The following is a 19125-nucleotide window of genomic DNA, read 5'->3' on the forward strand; positions in this document are numbered from 1 at the left end:
CAAATCCGTCTGTTCCTTTATTCCCCTCCAAATTTCCTCCCCTGTGTGCTGCTTATCCCCAAGGCAGATCAGCTTCAGCAACGCTTGCTGACGCATGCCAACAGCTGTGCTGCACTGCTTCCACGATCCTACTGCTGCTGGTGCTGGGTTAGCATTTCCGGATGAGGTACAGCTTTGAGATGCGTTGGAGGAGAAGGAGTCAGAGAGGTAGGTGCTGCTGTTGTTATCCAGCTGTTTGCGGCGTGGGCAACACCCGCGCCGTAGCAGGTGAGGAATCGCTGCCAGGCTCCACAAGGTTCACCCAGTGCGCGGTAAGGGAGATGTATCGACCCTGGCCGAACGCACTCGTCCAGGTGTCAGTGGTGAGGTGAACCTTGCAGGCAACGGCATTCTTCAAGCTTCGGGTTATTTAGCTGACCACGTGCTCATGCAACTCAGGCACTGCAGAGCGCGCAAAGTGGTAGCGGCTGGGAACAACGTAACGTGGGATGGCCACTGACATCATGCCCTTGAAGCTGTTTGTCTCCACCACTCGATATGGCAGCATTTCGCAGGCCAGAAGCTTGGCTATGCTGGCTGGCTGTTACTGCCACGGCCCGGGGGTCATTTGCTGGCAATTTCCTCTTGTGCTCAAACATCTCAGAGACAGACAACTCAACCGTAGCGCTGCACACCGAAGGGCTGTTGGTTGTTGTGTTTGATGAACACTGGGAGACCTCAAGAGCACTAGTCCGGAAAGTGACAGTGTCAGCATCGTCTGATGTTTGTGAATGTTGTGAACCACGCAATGGCTGGGCTACTGCTGCTGCTGAGGCGGGTCTGGTGGTGAGTCTGGTGAACCCAAGGGAGGCAGTGTTGCTGGTGGTACCCTGTCCTGCCGCGTTTGCCCACAGAGTGGGATGTTTGGATAGAATGTGGCGGCTCATGCTGGTGGTGGAGAGGTTGTTAATACTTTTCCCCCTGCTCAGGCGGGTCTTGCACACCTTGCAAATCGCCATGGTAACATCCTCAGTGCAGTCTTCAAAGAAAGCCCAGACTTTAACTGGCTGAGGACTCGGACCTCGTGCGTGATGTGCTGGTGCTGCTTAACCCACTGCTGGACGCTTGAGAGGTCATCCAAGTAATTATCTGGTCCTGTTCTTTTGGATCTGTGAGGGTTGTTGTCCTGGACAACATGGGCAGTATTGAGTGGGTTTTCTTGGGTGCTCCCCTGTGGCCTGTACGTGAACCGTCAGGGGAAACACCTCTTCCCTTGCCCCTCCCTCTTTCACCGGATTTCTTCCTCATTTCACTTATCCTTAAAGTACACGCTGACTGGCAGCAGTACAGTGGCAGTACAGAAATGCTATACAGTGGTGGGTGAGCGGTGTACCACTATTGTCAGCAGTGACACAGAGCACAATGCTATACAGTGGCGGGTGAGCGGTGTACTACTGTTCCCAGCAGACACAGAGTGGAAGTAAACACAATGCTATATAGTGTGGCTGAGCCGTGTACACAGAGTGGCATTAAACACAATGCTATATAGTCTGCTATATAGTCACCCCGAACAGGGTGATGTTCTGCAGAACCCGAACAGTGGCAAACACTGTTCGCCCAACACTACTGGGAGGGAACGCAGATTTTAGTACCTAAACACACGATACAACATGTTTTCCGGGGTCGGACTCTGAGGCACATACAGATGGTCCCGATCATCATCCTCATCATACAACTCTTCTCCTGAGTCTGACCCACCCACCACCTCTGCCACCCCAACATCCCCAGACACAGACCCCTCATCGTCCTCAACATTAACTTGGGATGCTGGCCTGAGCCAGACCTCCTCCTCCACATCAGGCCCCATCATCTCCTCAATGGCAGCCCTCATTAATCGCTCTGGCGACGGACTGATGGACACAACGTTCTCCTCCGGGGAGGGCTGCTGCTGACCACTGGCTGCTGGGGTGGATGTTATAGCTTGCGTGGGGCGTTGGCTGTTGCTGTTGTTGGGAGTGCTGCTCACAGCGGAGGTCTCTGGGGAACTCATGTTGAGCTCATATAGTGGTTGACGGTGAGTGGAGTATTACTGATCCCAGCAATATACACACTGACTGGCAGAGTACGCAATGCTATATAGTGTGGCTGAGCGGTGTACACAGAGTGGCAGTAAACACAATGCTATATAGTCTGGCTGAGCGAGCGGTGTACTACTGTTCCCAGCAGAATCAGAGTGGCAGTAAACAATGGTATATAGTCTGGCTGAGCGGTGTACACAGAGTGTCAGTAAACAATGGTATATAGTCTGGCTGAGCGAGCGGTGTACTACTGTTCCCAGCAGAATCAGAGTGGCAGTAAACAATGGTATATAGTCTGGCTGAGCGGTGTACACAGAGTGTCAGTAAACAATGGTATATAGTCTGGCTGAGCGGTGTACACACAATGCTATATAGTCTGCTATATAGTGTCAGTAAACAATGGTATATAGTCTGGCTGAGCGAGCGGTGTACTACTGTTCCCAGCAGAATCAGAGTGGCAGTAAACAATGGTATATAGTCTGGCTGAGCGGTGTACACAGAGTGTCAGTAAACAATGGTATATAGTCTGGCTGAGCGAGCGGTGTACTACTGTTCCCAGCAGAATCAGAGTGGCAGTAAACAATGGTATATAGTCTGGCTGAGCGGTGTACACAGAGTGTCAGTAAACAATGGTATATAGTCTGGCTGAGCGAGCGGTGTACTACTGTTCCCAGCAGAATCAGAGTGGCAGTAAACAATGGTATATAGTCTGGCTGAGCGGTGTACACAGAGTGTCAGTAAACAATGGTATATAGTCTGGCTGAGCGAGCGGTGTACTACTGTTCCCAGCAGAATCAGAGTGGCAGTAAACAATGGTATATAGTCTGGCTGAGCGGTGTACACAGAGTGTCAGTAAACAATGGTATATAGTCTGGCTGAGCGGTGTACACACAATGCTATATAGTCTGCTATATAGTGTCAGTAAACAATGGTATATAGTCTGGCTGAGCGAGCGGTGTACTACTGTTCCCAGCAGAATCAGAGTGGCAGTAAACAATGGTATATAGTCTGGCTGAGCGGTGTACACAGAGTGTCAGTAAACAATGGTATATAGTCTGGCTGAGCGAGCGGTGTACTACTGTTCCCAGCAGAATCAGAGTGGCAGTAAACAATGGTATATAGTCTGGCTGAGCGGTGTACACAGAGTGTCAGTAAACAATGGTATATAGTCTGGCTGAGCGAGCGGTGTACTACTGTTCCCAGCAGAATCAGAGTGGCAGTAAACAATGGTATATAGTCTGGCTGAGCGGTGTACACAGAGTGTCAGTAAACAATGGTATATAGTCTGGCTGAGCGAGCGGTGTACTACTGTTCCCAGCAGAATCAGAGTGGCAGTAAACAATGGTATATAGTCTGGCTGAGCGGTGTACACAGAGTGTCAGTAAACAATGGTATATAGTCTGGCTGAGCGAGCGGTGTACTACTGTTCCCAGCAGAATCAGAGTGGCAGTAAACAATGGTATATAGTCTGGCTGAGCGGTGTACACAGAGTGTCAGTAAACAATGGTATATAGTCTGGCTGAGCGAGCGGTGTACTACTGTTCCCAGCAGAATCAGAGTGGCAGTAAACAATGGTATATAGTCTGGCTGAGCGGTGTACACAGAGTGTCAGTAAACAATGGTATATAGTCTGGCTGAGCGGTGTACACAGAGTGTCAGTAAACAATGGTATATAGTCTGGCTGAGCGGTGTACACAGAGTGGCAGTAAACACAATGCTATATACTCTGGCTGAGCGAGCGGTGTACTACTGTTCCCAGCAGACACAGAACAGTGAACAGAATGCTATATAGTGTGGCTGAGCGAGCGGTGTACCACTATTCCCAGCAGACACAGAACAGTGAACAGAATGCTATATAGTGTGGCTGAGCGGGCGGTGTACCACTATTCCCAGCAGACACAGAACAGTGAACAGAATGCTATATAGTGTGGATGAGCGAGCGGTGTACCACTATTCCCAGCAGACACAGAACAGTAAACAGAATGCTATATAGTGTGGCTGAGCGAGCGGTGTACCACTATTCCCAGCAGACACAGAACAGTGAACAGAATGCTATATAGTGTGGCTGAGCGAGCGGTGTACCACTATTCCCAGCAGACACAGAACAGTGCACAGAATGCTATATAGTGTGGCTGAGCGAGCGGTGTACCACTATTCCCAGCAGACACAGAACAGTGCACAGAATGCTATATAGTGTGGCTGAGCGAGCGGTGTACCACTATTCCCAGCAGACACAGAACAGTAAACAGAATGCTATATAGTGTGGCTGAGCGAGCGGTGTACCACTATTCCAAGCAGACACAGAACAGTGAACAGAATGCTATATAGTGTGGCTGAGCGAGCGGTGTACCACTATTCCCAGCAGACACAGAGTGGCAGTAAACAGAATGCTATATAGTGTGGCTGAGCGAGGTACACAGAGTGGCAGTAAACAGAATGCTATATAGTGTGGCTGAGCAAGCGGTGTACTACTATTCCCAGCAGACACAGAGTGGCAGTAAACAGAATGCTATATAGTGTGGCTGAGCGAGGTACACAGAGTGGCAGTAAACAGAATGCTATATAGTGTGGCTGAGCAAGCGGTGTACTACTGTTCCCAGCAGTGACACAATGACAGGGGGGACCCTGGCTAGCGTGGCTGGAGCGCGAACTACCCTGCCTGCCTACCCAAAGCTAAACCCACAGACAAATGGCGGAGATATGACGTGGTTCGGGTATTTATTTACCCGAACCACGTGACCGTTCGGCCAATCAGAGCGCGTTCGGGTCCGAACCACGTGACCCGTTCGGCCAATCACAGCGCTAGCCGAACGTTCGGGGAACGTTCGGCCATGCGCTCTTAGTTCGGCCATATGGCCGAACGGTTTGGCCGAGCACCGTCAGGTGTTCGGCCGAACTCGAACATCACCCGAACAGGGTGATGTTCTGCAGAACCCGAACAGTGGCGAACACTGTTCGCCCAACACTAATGAGACCCTCCTACCTCTGGGAGTAGGGAGGAGGTAGCAGCTGTCCCTTAACTAATTAGTGTAGGCAGACAAGGGAGTGAAATGGCATAAGGACCATGCTTGGAGGAGGGAGGGGGGGGGGGGGCCTCGAGCAGTGTGTTTGGCAAAAATGTGACTGCTGACTGTGATATAGAGGGTCAAAGTTTTGCTCAATAGAGCATTATGGAGCGAATCGAACTTCCACAAAAGTTTGCCTGGTGCAGGCGAACGCAAACCCCCAAAGTTCGCCTGGAACAGTTCGCTACATCTCTACTCTAGACTGGAGAATGGTCTTTCAATGTCGGTGGTCTTAGGGGGGTAACAGGAAAAAAGGGCGCCGGCAGCTAGTGGACAAAAGGGCACCGCCATTCACTCCCATAATAAATATCGTTTAATGGGCACCGAACAGGAAAAAGGAGCGCTGGAGATTATTAACGTTTTACAAATGGCGCCCGGAGATTTTTAATGTTTTATAACTGTGTTTGTGATGATTTAAGTTTAGAAAATGCACCCGTGACAAATAACGTTTATAAAAATACTAAACATATTTATCGTATTTAACTAAAACATTATTTAAAATTGTATCCCTTACTGTTTGTAATATATTATTATGCACAAAATAAAGCGATCAGTTCGTAACGTAATGTGCAATATATTTTTTACAGTCACTATTTGTAAAACATTATCCACACAATAAAATTATTTAAAATTTTTATTCCTTAATGTTTGTAAAACATTATTATTCACAAAATAAAGTGATTAGTACGTAACGTAAATTGCAATATATTTTTCACAGTCACTATTTGTAAAACATTATTATCCACCTAATAAAGCGATCAATAAGGGGGGTGGTTAGAGTTAGGCACCACCAAGGGGGTTGTTAGGGTTAGGCACCACCAGGGGGGTGGTTAGGGTTAGGCACCACCAGGGGGGTCTTAGGGTTAGGCACCACCAGGGGGGTCTAGGGGTTAGGGATAGGTACAGGGAGGGTTCTGTGTGAGAGTAGGGTTAGGTATAGTTACAGTACAATTTACACCACCAGGGGGGTGGTTGGGGTTAGGAACCACCAGGGGGGGTGGTTAGGGTTAGGCACCACCAGGGGGGGTGGTTAGGGTTAGGCACCACCAGGGGGTGGTTAGGGTTAGGCACCACCAGGGGGTGGTTAGGGTTAGGCACCACCAGGGGGTGGTTAGGGTTAGGCACCACCAGGGGGGTGGTTAGGGTTAGGCACCACCAGGTTATAAGAACAAACGATAAATGAAGATTATTCACAATAATATACAATTATAACGATTAAACATATATTATCTTTTTTTAACAAACGTAATTATAAGTTTCACTTTTGAAACAGGGAACATTAACGTTTTCACAATTGCCGATTTCATACACATTATTTAATGATTTATACATTTGTAAAACATTATTTGTAAACGAAATACAACACAATATTTTTATAAACGGTATTACTGCTTATTGTTTACACCCCACGCCATTTTTTCCCCGACGCCCTTTTTTGATGTACGCCTCAGGGGACCTCTGCCTTTTATGGCATGCATCACATGAATTCAGTATACAGTATAAGTAAGTATAAGCAGTTTGGTCTAATTGACCTCTATTATAAAAGAAAACTCTGGGCACTGAGCAACACATTTTAGCTCAGTTTTCTGTCTCTAGACTACATTTTTCTAATCATATCATGATCTGTCATCCTGTAATTAACCCCACACATTCTTACTTTATGCTTAACTTTTGCACTACGTAATTTGAGTGCCTGGTCACATTGTTAGTTGGAATATCATTATATTAGTGATGATCCTCTTACTGCTCATTCTTCTGTGCTTCACAGATTTTGCCCAGCTATTCCTAACCAATTCCTGTTATGCATCTATCATCAAACACTAATCTCCTCTCGAACATAAAGCCTTTCCTGATGTCTAACTGTGCGTGCGTGCGTGCGTGCGTGTGTGTGTGTGTGTGCGCAGTTACAGGTTTTACTTTCCCTGATGCGCCCGTCCCCATTGAAGAGTCTATGAAAGACGGTGAAAGGATCCAATCTTCTCCCCTGCTTCCTCCTGCTCTCTGCCCCTGAGTTTTTCTTTATTTTATCTCCCTGCTGTAATCAGCCCTTGCCAGGTTTGCATTAGCAAAGTAGATCATGGCCTCAATTCATAATCATGCTGGAGATAATAAGGCGAGAGAAAACTTGTTTCCTGAATACTACATGCCTTATTACCATGGTGATAACTCTAGAAACATTATTAAAGACAGGAGATAAGCTTAGTGAATTGAGGTCCATGTGTATTTCTGCATATCTCCCAACTGTCTAATGCCTGGTACACACTATGCAATTTAATGTTAGGTGGATGGGTCAAATTGATCATTTCCAGCATGTCCGATCTGCTACTGATGGAGAACAGGATCGATTTTGATCTGAAAATCGATCCTGTTATTAATCAGGTGCAGATCAGACATGCAGGGAATTATTCTAAAACTCAAACATCTCTGGGAAAGCATGATGGACCCCCTTATGGTTCACACCTTGTCATGAGGGGGTGCACTGACTTTGTCCCTGGGTGCTGAGAACCCTAGCTATGCCTCTGGTGTGTGTGCGTTTGTTTTATGTCTGCTTGGTAGATTGTCCCTTCTGGCTTTCCAGTTTGCCTTTATCTGTACAACGCAAAGGGAATCTGTTGCTCTCTTACATCAGGTTTGTCTGTAAATGTTATTAAAATAGAAATATCAGTTGACCAGTGTGACAGCTTCACAGAATCCTTTTTCTTTTGTCACAGAGCTAAGCAGTCTTTCTGTATTTACTGTGCATCTGCTGAGGTTTTAGAAGTTTAAAGTTCAGGAGAAATCTTTGGTAAAATTGCAGGATTACTGTATTTTCAGAGGTCCTTCCTGGTAAATGGCAGATGATCCATGTTATTGATCAGGCAAAGGACAGGCAGAGCACCCATGTGAGCCTGTAACATGGGCTCTCAACTCTCTCTCTGCTGGGGTTTATGAGAGCTAGGCAGACTTTTCAAGAATCAATGGATATGAAATACATGAAAATGCCATATCTCCCTGACAAATATACCACAATGAATCCAATATCAGTATGATCTCATACATTATCTCCTAGTTATCAAACACTTGTAGTTGATTATATTTCATACCTGAGAAATTAATAACTTGGCTTTGAAATACCGTATATACTCGAGTATAAGCCAGGTTTGGACAAAAAAAGTGTCCCCAAAGTGAGGGTCTCGGCTCATACTCGCGTCATATTTCTAAGGAGTGGTGACGCTGTGTGTGAAGCTATGAATAAATGATCTCTTGTCCCTGGCATGTGGACTCCCACCCCCACTGCCAGAGCGTATGTGTTGAGCAGTGATTGCCAGTAGTTTCCACCAATATGTGCCCCCCCCCCCCCCCCCCTGTGCAGTGGTATGCCCAAGTCAGTGTTTGCCAGCGAGTGGCTGTCACTCTGCGCCACTCTGCAGATGCCGGGGACCGAGTTATTATTGCCCAGTAAACTACTCTTGAGTCCCCCGCTATTCCACTTTCAGCCGCCTCATTGCCTAGCAACCTGGATGACGCTCATTCCTTGCATTTGACCGGCAGTAGCATGTGATATGCAGACTCTGCTCCCCCACTGCTACACCGTCAGGGGAGAGCTGGCTGTCTCGCTGTGGAGCTAACGCCGCTGCCGTTCCCAGGTCCACAGGATCTCACACCAGTGACTCAACTTGCACTGCTGCTGACTTCCAGAGAGCTGAGGCTCTCTCACGCCATATCCAGGTGAGACCTGTCCTGGGTAGGACAGGGCTTTATTTGGTCAACAAGACTTAGAGCATTTTTGTTTTTACTTATTTTAGCATTTTACAGAGCTGCCTACAATTAGAACTGCCTTATTGCTCCTCCTGGGGGAATATTATTAATTCCCACTTCTTTGAATGTAGTGATCAGATAACCCTCAAAGGTCCTCAGTAGCAACCCCCGGCTTATACACGGGTCAATAATTTTGTCCTAATTTTTAAGGTAAACGTTGGTGGCTCGGCTTATACTCGAGTATATACGGTAATTGTGAACACCTCAAACACTGGTTCGCACGAATGTCGGGGGCCCCAGCCTCTCTCATTTGCTGGGGCCCCCAAACCACCATGCGATACCCCGAGGGAAATGTGGGCGAGCCCTGGCTCTCTCACCTCCAGGGACTTCACCCCCATCACCTCCAAACTGAATGCAAACTGCAACACACATAATTTTTTGCTCACTACCAGTTCAGGCAATTTCCTACCTCTATCTGGCCAGCAGGCGCCAGTCAGCCAATCAGGTGCACGGTCATACACCCTTTGCCTGCCATACCGATCTAGCAGGATTTGCATAAATTAGCATTCAGGTGGGAGGCTTGGTTGGACGTAATCGTTGATGATTACATCTTTTAAAGGGACCGCCGCGTGTAGGCATCTCCCACACAGTCCCCTCCCTAACCACTCGCCTGTCAACCACATCCTGGAAGCTGCAAAACAGAAACACCTGAATGCTCATTTATGCAAATCCTGCTAGATCGGTATGGCAGGCAAAGGGTGTATGACCGTGCACCTGATTGGCTGACTGGCGCCTGCTGGCCAGATAGAGGTAGGAAATTGCCTGAACTGGTAGTGAGCAAAAAATTATGTGTGTTGCAATTGTGAACACCTCTCAAAATAGTATTTTCTTGTATTGCAATCTTCATTTGATACATAAGGCTAGTGTTAGCAGAAATATGAAAATATGACAAAATATGGATATTTTTCCTCAGTGAATCTGGGGTCAATCTTCCTCTGCACTTTTAGCTTCTTCTCCCTCTGAAGTCCTGCTTCTCTTTCATACTGTCAGAGGAAGATATGTATGTTCCAGGACATTGCGCACCACATTTAAAGGACACCCGAAGCGAAATAAACTAATGAAATAAACGATTGTATCCATCTTCCTTCTCCTAAAAATGAGTTTTTAAGGTATTCCACAGTTTTATTTTATGTTTAAGTCTACTTTTTAAGTTTCAACTGTTTTATTGTTTTTGCACAATGACACATTCATTGAAGTATGGCAGAGCTAAAATCTATGAACTATTGACCCTTTTTAGCCATTTCCTTCTCTCAAAAGCCATATTGTGCTAGGAAAGTGTTTTATAGTTGGGATTTCTTATCAGTGAGGGTCACACTGTGGTCACTTCCTGTCCGAGTCAGGACTGAGTCAGCCACTTACATACCTGATATTTAACTCTTCCAGACAGTGCTAGGCACTGTACATACGCATGTCTATCTCATCATGTCACATGTCACTTCAGGTATCCTTTAGTTTAAGGGGAACTCTTCTGTCCCTAGCACAAGTTTTGTGCTGAATTAGGTTGTATAGCAATTATTCATCACAATCAGTACCAAACATCTGGTGATAAATTGTATGGAGGATAATAATAATATATAAAACATTGGATAAACATGGCATTAGATTTACCTGGAGTTTTCCCTCCAGTGTTTGTGTGGACAATAAAAACAGTGAAATCACCCACACAATGTAGACTGTAGTACTGTGTTTGTCTATTCCAAAGTTGTAAGCGTAACCATCAATTTCCCCTTGATTGGCACATCAATCACTCACTCTCTGATCATAATTGGATCGAGTTGTGATTGATTTCTACCACACACTTCAAGTCCATTTTAAGTACATTTCAGCACAAAATACATTGCAAATAGATTGAATTGCAGCATTGCACTGTTTGATGGCCCACCGATCAACCACCACTCCTGCCCCACCCCAGATCAACATAAATTCTATCCTGTCTGATAGAATCTGCCAGAAATCCGAACGATTGAATGTCAACCGATTTTAGCGTAAAATTGGTTGGAAGTATCGCTCAGAGTGACTAAATTTGCTAGGAATCGAATAGAAAAGTTGGTGTGAATGGATACCGTCCTTAACTCTATAAAACTTCTACTGTACAGGGTTACATGTATCTAGATTTATCTTAGTTTAAAGCACACCTGAACTGAGAGATATGGAGGTTGCTAGATTTCATCTTAACAATTACAAATTACCTGGCTGTCCTGCTGATCCTCTGCCTCTAATACTTTTAGCCATAGACCCTGAACAAGCATTTCGATCAGGTGTTTCTAACTGAAGTCTGACTAGATTAGTTGGATTGCTTGTTTCTGGTGTGATTCAGACACTACTGCAGCCAAAGATATCAGCAGGACAGCCAGGCAACTGGTACTGTTTAACCTCCCTGCCGGTTATCCCGAGCTCAGCTCGGGGTAACCTGCCGTGGAGGATTCCTCAGGCCCTGCTGGGCCGATTTGCATAATTTTTTTTTGTTACACGCAGCTAGCACTTTGCTAGTTGCGTGTAACTTACGATCGCCGCCGCTCCGCGCCGATTCGCCGCAACCCGCCGCATCAGAGGGTGCCCCCCCCCGAGACCCGTGCGCTGCCTGACCAATCAGTGCCAGGCAGCGTCGAGGGGTGGTTCGGGACTCCCTCTGACGTCACGACGTCGATGACGTCGGTGACGACATCGCGCCCGTCGCCATGGCGACGGGGGAAGCCCTCCTGGAAATCCCGTTCAGAACGGGATTTCCGGATGGGTATATGCGCCGGTGGCGATCGGCGCATTCGGGGGGACGCCGCAGGGAGAGGGGAAGCATGTAGCTAGCGCTAGGCTAGCTACATGCTAAAAAAAAAAAAAAAAATAATGCCAAAAAACACCATCCCTGCCGTGCGCAGCAATTTTTTATAACGGCAGGGCGGTTAAAAGGAGAAAAAAATATGGCAGCCTCCATATCCCTCTCAGTTCAGGTGTATTTTAAGGGCAAAAATTCAACACTTTAACGTTGGCTTTAAGATTTCCAATTTTCTCTATGAAAGATAATTTTTCTGAAAACCGTGATCTTTCACCATGTTCTTGCTTATAGAACTATTGTTCTTGCAGCTTTGTGCTGTAGAAGTGAATCCTACTGAAATGACATCACTTGTCTCAGAGTCTGTCTAGAATTTTTTTTGATTTCTATTTCTTGTGTCCCACGTGTCTAAAAAGTCATTCTCCAGGAAATGAAGCAATCCAAATGTTATATATAAAAGATGACACAAAGATACTGGGAGTGCTGTAAACACTCTCTGCATGTTTCAAATTTATGTATCAGTGGGACTACTTAGTGAGAGGCTCTTTATCCCTCATGTAGCAGATTGCAAATAAAAATAAGATGAAATTCTACTTTTTGTATCTGGGGAACATTTTAGCATTACATTTTTCTGCATGTAGCTTAGATTCCAGCAGAGTGTGCTTCTTTCCTTCTTTTCAAGTGCAACGCTTACAGAATGCTCATTCAGGTTCCAGGTTGTCAGGCATACTCACAGCCAAAAGTAATAACGGTTAAAAAGAACTATCCTCACATACATACATACTGTAGATATCTATGATAATCTGAATTGTTACCATGGAATTTTGCCCTTTGTTGCATTGCATTGTGGTGGTTTCCAAAATCATTGTGCTGACTGCAAGGACACTAAAGAGCAGGGGCGGACTGACCATTAGAGCACTCGGGCATGGACCGAGGACCCGTGGTCAGTAGGGGGCCCATCCCTGGCGCAATTGAGAGGCAGGGAGGATGGGCATAGCGCTGGGGGAGCTGAAATAGCGGTTACAACTCCCCTTCCGCCCCGATCCCCGCAGCCTCTATCTTCTTCCTCTCTTAGCGGGGTCCGTAGCGCTGGTTACAGCACCTCCCTGTGATGACGCCAAGCAAGTGGGTGTGGCTTGCGGGTGTATGGGGCCCCATAATCTCCAATTGCGCAGGGGCCCCATGAGTCAGCTGTGGGGCTCCTCTACACTCAGAGGTCCCACCTGAATCACCATCGGTACCAATCAATGGAACCTGCTGCCTGCATATATTACCATTGGCTGGAGTATAACTGTCAACAGAAGGGACAACCTATGAGAAAGCTGTGTTAGACTGGCAGATGGTGATAGGCTGGCCTGCCTATCAGGAAAATCTAACCGACACTGGTTATTTAACATTGAAAAATGTTAATATGGGCCCTAAATGTTAATATAAAGCAAAACTAACAATGATAGAAAGGACTAATGTGGTTTGAATTGTAAAAACTTGGCTCCCAACTGTCCCTCTTTTTGGAGGGACAGTCTCTCTTTGGGAACCCGATCCCTCTGTCTTTTTTTTTTTCCTCATTTGTCCCTCTTTCAGGACTGGTGTAAAGATCTAATTTGAATATTTATGTTTACATACTTAAAATCAGTTTAATTGACCCTAATGTTTACGCCCATCCTTTAAATTGATGCATTTTTTATATCAGCTGATCTGCATATTTGTTCTGGGCTAGGTACACAGATATTAAACTGTCAGAAAGGTGAAGGATCAGCACAACAGCAAGGAAAAGTATGTTTTAAAAAAAAGTCAGCCATGGTTTTTTTGATTGCTTGCCTTTTCCTTACTAAATGTTTGTTTTATGTTACATGTTTTTTTATCATAATAAAAATATATTAAAACAGCTATTTAACTGACACATAGCAATATGGCACACTGCAATTTTAACCTAAAGAAAATATAAACATTTACCAGGCATGCGTGCATTTCACGCAAATGCTGCTAGATGGCACTCCAAGCATCTGTCATCAAAGACCTGATGGTATAATGCATCATTTCAACTTATTTTATTGTGTTCCAACATATTTTATTAGATATTCATTTATTTATATACCGGTAGATGGAATTCATTATCTGTAATGCTTTAAATCTGGAGTTTTATAGAAAAAGGATTTTTCAGCAATTTGAACACAGTGCTTAAAGTATATTAAATATCATTTAAAAATGACCACCTGCCATCCTTATGCTGCCCAATCATCTCATAGTCGGTAATCACTGATGGTTTATGTGCACAATGTTGTCTCTTGCATCCATTAAAAGCTGATAGATTTGCGTGCTGCAGTATGAACAGATGGATCTGGTGTTGTTGCCCAGCAGGGGTTAATTTAATGCTCAGCTCAACCTAATATAACTGGAGCTGATCTGTGTGTATTAATAAAGGCAGCTCAGTTTCACTTTTTAGTTTCTTTCCATTGTTCAGAAATTAATAGATGCAGGTCTACAGCCAGCTACATACTTTAGCTGCATCACCAGACAGGCACAGTGTCTGACAGCTACTTTCAGTGGATAGAAGCACTCCCTGCGCTACAGCATACTACAGGTAAGGAGGCACTCTGAGACTACTAGAAGTTAGTTCTGGAAACAGCAGTAATGTTAGTTCAGCGCTGCTGCCAGGTTTACATTTGATGATGAGCCATACCTGCTAGATTCTAATCAAAAGATGGAACTAAATATACACAAATTCATCCTGCTACACTCTTTAGTATAGTTTTAATAAGAGCACCACTTTGTCATCTATGTATATAGATGTTAGCAAATGCCCAGCACTGAAACTGAATACAGTATAACTTTTCCTATCTATTTGGACTAGGGTGCATTTCAAAATGGCCATAAACACTTCACATAAACGATTCGTAAACTGACGTGACCAGATGAGATAAACATAGGTACATATAGTACTAGCCCTACTAAGAAAATGTCTGAAGTCTCTTTCTGTATTTCTGTACAACAAGTGTTAACAAACTAGAGAGGTTATCTTTGGAAATGAGGCAGTCAAAAAAGGTCAAATTTATCCTGATGTCCTGAAAACTACTTGTATCTGGCTGAGGAAACATTGCTGATAAGGTTTTAGTCCTGAAAGGGTTTTTACTTTTGTTTGTTTTGCTGAATGAAGCTGATTTTACATCAGGCTATTTAGAATTCAGTCTTAAAAATGTAGGTCTTAACCTTAAAATAAAAATATGAATTATAAATTAAGCTGGAGAGGACACACATAGCGGGGATCAACTAAGAAGTATATAGGGATCGGCCAGTGTCTGCCTCTATACTCACGCATGTGGCAGCCGGACGGCCTTTCATGCGCAATCCTATATCTACATACACTCAATTATCTCATAGTTATCTTTTCATCTTTTCATAGTTATCTTTTCTAGTTCAGGCTTGCTTTAAGTTTATATTTAAACACTGAGGGGAGTTCTGAGGTTAAGAGACTATTCACTAGAAAAAAATAGCATTATTTCTAAGAAAAAAAATTCATTTTTTTTTGATTGACATTCATAAAAGTAACAATCAGTTGAAAGGAAAACCACATTTCTACATGAGAACCACTTTAGTGTTCATCACTGTGTTTATAGTCACGTTAATTGACAACTGCAAGTAAAGTAGAAGGTGCTTGCCACTTTTCAAGAGGCTCCTGTCACATGCCACTGCCAAGTGTTCAACCCCAAATAACAAAGAAAAGTGGTGTTTTTTCAACCACCCTGCTTTTTGCTGCAGAATGCCACTGTATAAATCAGTGGTGAGTGGTCACAAAGTCCCTATCAACAATGCTCACAAGTACCAATCATTTTCTCCTTTCTAATGGATTGAGTTTCTGATTCCTAATTTTAGGTTAAATATAGTAACATGGGCTAGTACTTGACTGATAGTTCTATCTATGCACAGAGAGAAATGCTGCTTGCATGGTAGTTGTAAATAGTTTTTAAATTATTTCTCACAGTATAACAAGGTTCACAGAGTCAGACAGGAAAGTGTTAGAGCCATGGCCCTGACATCACAATGTGGGAGGGGTTTCACCACAATATCAACCGTACAGATATTTCCTGATGATCTATTCAATAAAAGGTAAAGATTTCTCATGGGAAAGGGGGTAATGGCTACTGAGCGGAATGCAGTTCAAGCCTGGGTTAAAGTTCTTATTTAAAAGTGGAAAATGAAATGGCTTTCTTTTTTTCTTTTTTTTTGCTCCACATTTTCATAACAAACTGGTATGAAAATGCTGAAGGGCTTGCATAAACAGAGTTCTGTGGTCATTTTCTAACCTTAGTCTGAACTCAAAATGAAGAGAAATGTGTGTACAACTAAAAGGTGAGAAAATTACTTCAAACGGTAGCTGACCTGCTTTGTAACTGTTAAAATGAATAAGGTACAGATTAATATGGCTAAGCAGTTATAAAGTGGTTTTTGGTTTGGTTCATACTGGGAAGTTGTATTGTGTTTGTGTTAAAATGTGCATAGAATGCAATCAAAAGCAACATTTGGGGGGGGGGGGGGGGGATGCAATGACAGGCTAAGCAATAACTGACCAATAACCGCATTAATAGCCTAGTAACAATGTGCGTGTCAATGTGTGTGATTTTAGCAATAAGCTGCTTGTTTTTAGGGTTGTAACCATAGTCAGTTACATTGCATTGCAACTGATGAGGCATGGGAATGCACACCCCATTTTACTCCTTAAATAAACTATAAATAAGACAACAAGATGTAAAAGTGGATAAAGGCCGCGGCCTAACTTTATTGGGGTTTTAAAAGAAATCATGTTTGTTGTAATTTTTTTTTTTTTTTTTTTTATAATACCAACAAGCTCAAATAAAATAAAACACAAAACTAGCTCAATTTTAAAGGGGCACTATTGCTAATCTGCTTAAAATAAGTCTCTTTAACATAAATATTTGTTAGTAAAGCAATGTTAGTGAGGAGTATGAACACTGATCAAAGGGTATTTCCACACTGCCAATACCCACTGATAGCCAGGTAGTCACGACGGCAGATTTACCTTTCTGACGCCGACTGGGCTAATCCATTATGTAGTAGGGGGCTCCTGTAACTGCTGCTTGAGCTGCCGTTGGTTTTCATCTGGTCAGCTCAGCTATGCGCTTTCAAACTTCTAACTGCACTATCGTGCAGTTACTGTGCTCCCAGCGCAGCCACCGTACAGCGCAGGACAGCGCCGTATGGCTCTATGTTTATGCGCTGCCCGGAAAGGACCCCTTATGGGAAGCTGGCAAAAGCCGAAGTCGGGTTACCAGGGCGACGGACAACAATAGGTGTCCGTGTCTTTGCCAGCTTCCCATAAAGGGTCCTTTCCGGGCAGCGCATAAACATAGAGCCATACCGCGCTGTCCTGCGCTGTACGGCGGCTGCGCTGGGAGCACAGTAACTGCACGATAGTGCAGTTAGAAGTTTGAAAGCGCATAGCTGAGCTGACCAGATGAAAACCAACGGCAGCTCAAGCAGCAGTCACAGGCGCCCCCTACTACATAATGGATTAGCCCAGTCGGCGTCAGAAAGGTAAATCTGCCGTCGTGACTGGCTATCAGTGGGTATTGGCAGTGTGGAAATACCCTTTGATCAGTGTTCATACTCCTCACTAACATTGCTTTACTAACAAATATTTATGTTAAAGAGACTTATTTTAAGCAGATTAGCAATAGTGCCCCTTTAATAATCCGGCAACTGCCAACTGGCCACCTAATTTTCAGGTGCCATTATCCATGCCTTCACCTACTTATAGGCAACACACCCCCAATAAAGAACATCTGCCAGCGACATAGGGTGGGTGGGCGGGAAGCACCAACTGCTGGAATTCTTTGCTGCGCAACACCTCCAGAAGCCTCCTTATAAAGGGGGTACCGGTCCTTCCTATTGGCTGCCTGGATAACTGCCAAACCGACGTCTTGATCTGGAAGCTTCTCTGCAGGTCTCACCCCATTGGAGGAAATTGTACCTGAAATACGCAGAAGGAGAGAGAAAGACACCTGACAGGTAATTAACCCCTTCAGGGGCGGCAATCCCATGTAGGCCCCATTCTACTGCTGAGGCCTTTCCATGAACTGCGTATAGACTTTTAATTGCACACCATTACAGTGCACAAAACTTGTCTATTACAACGTAATGAGTCAATGTGAAAGTATCCTTTGCTGGTGTTTATGAAAGTGGCCCAAGAGTTATTGGAGGAGGAACGTTTTCCAGAGAGTAAGAGCTACTTTAGAAAAGCAGCTGTGAATGAAAAGGTTTCGTTATTTTGGGGTGCATACTGTACGTAGCAGGTCATAAATATTTGTGGGCTTAAGTGCTGAACTGATCTGAAGTCAAAGCAGTGTAGTTTTACTCTTATTCTCAGGCTGACAGGAAGCTAGATGAAGAGTGTCATAAAGGGTGAATGCAATATTAGTGCTAAATTGTAAAGGTAAAAGTCTAGCAATAAGTAGCAAAACAGAGTAGTAAGTAGAAGACCAGAAAACAGGATGCTGCTGTAGTCCATGTTGGAGATAGTGTTGGGCGAACAGTGTTCGCCACTGTTCGGGTTCTGCAGAACATCACCCTGTTCGGGTGATGTTCGAGTTCGGCCGAACACCTGACGGTGCTCGGCCAAACCGTTCGGCCACATGGCCGAACTAAGAGCGCATGGTGATTGGCTAGCTAGCGCTGTGATTGGCCGAACGGGTCACGTGGTTCGGGCCCGAACGCGCTCTGATTGGCCGAACGGTCACGTGGTTCGGGTAAATAAATACCCGAACCACGTCATATCTCCGCCATTTGTCTGTGGGTTTAGCTTTGGGTAGGCAGGCAGGGTAGTTCGCTCTCCAGCCACGCTAGCCAGGGTCCCCCCCAGTCATTGTGTGTCGCTGCTGGGAACAGTAGTACACCGCTCGCTCAGCCACACTATATATAGCATTGTTTACTGCCACTGTGTACCTCGCTCAGCCACGCTATATATATAGCATTGTGTTTTCTGACACTCTGTGTACACGGCTTAGCCTGGCTATATATAGCATTGTGTGTACTGCCACTGTGCACCTCGCTCAGCCACGCTATATATATCATTGTGTGTACTGCCACTGTGCACCTCGCTCAGCCACGCTATATATATAGCATTGTGTTTTCTGACACTCTGTGTACACGGCTTAGCCTGACTAATATAGCATTGTGTGTACTGCCACTGTGCACCTCGCTCAGCCACGCTATATATAGCATTGTGTGTACTGCCACTGTGCACCTCGCTCAGCCACGCTATATATAGCATTGTGTGTACTGCCACTGTGCACCTCGCTCAGCCACGCTATATATAGCATTGTGTGTACTGCCACTGTGTACCTCGCTCAGCCACGCTATATATATAGCATTGTGTTTTCTGACACTCTGTGTACACGGCTTAGCCTGACTAATATAGCATTGT

General features: G+C 44.8%; 1 protein-coding gene across 2 annotated transcripts in view; it reads left to right on the forward strand.

The window, feature by feature from the left end:
* MID1 (midline 1) overlaps positions 1-19125 on the forward strand; it is a 776611-nt gene that overhangs the window by 103578 nt on the left and 653908 nt on the right. Inside the window, exon 1 of one of the 2 annotated variants that reach the window (XM_068269894.1) lies at positions 14207-14268. The exons of the other annotated variant lie outside the window; for it this stretch is intronic. The gene's annotated coding sequence lies outside the window, so the exon portion shown is untranslated. Of the gene's footprint in view, positions 1-14206; positions 14269-19125 lie in introns of those variants that run through there. 2 annotated transcript variants of the gene reach the window in all.

Source organism: Hyperolius riggenbachi, chromosome 2, assembly GCF_040937935.1.
Source record: "Hyperolius riggenbachi isolate aHypRig1 chromosome 2, aHypRig1.pri, whole genome shotgun sequence".
NCBI lineage: Eukaryota > Metazoa > Chordata > Amphibia > Anura > Hyperoliidae > Hyperolius > Hyperolius riggenbachi.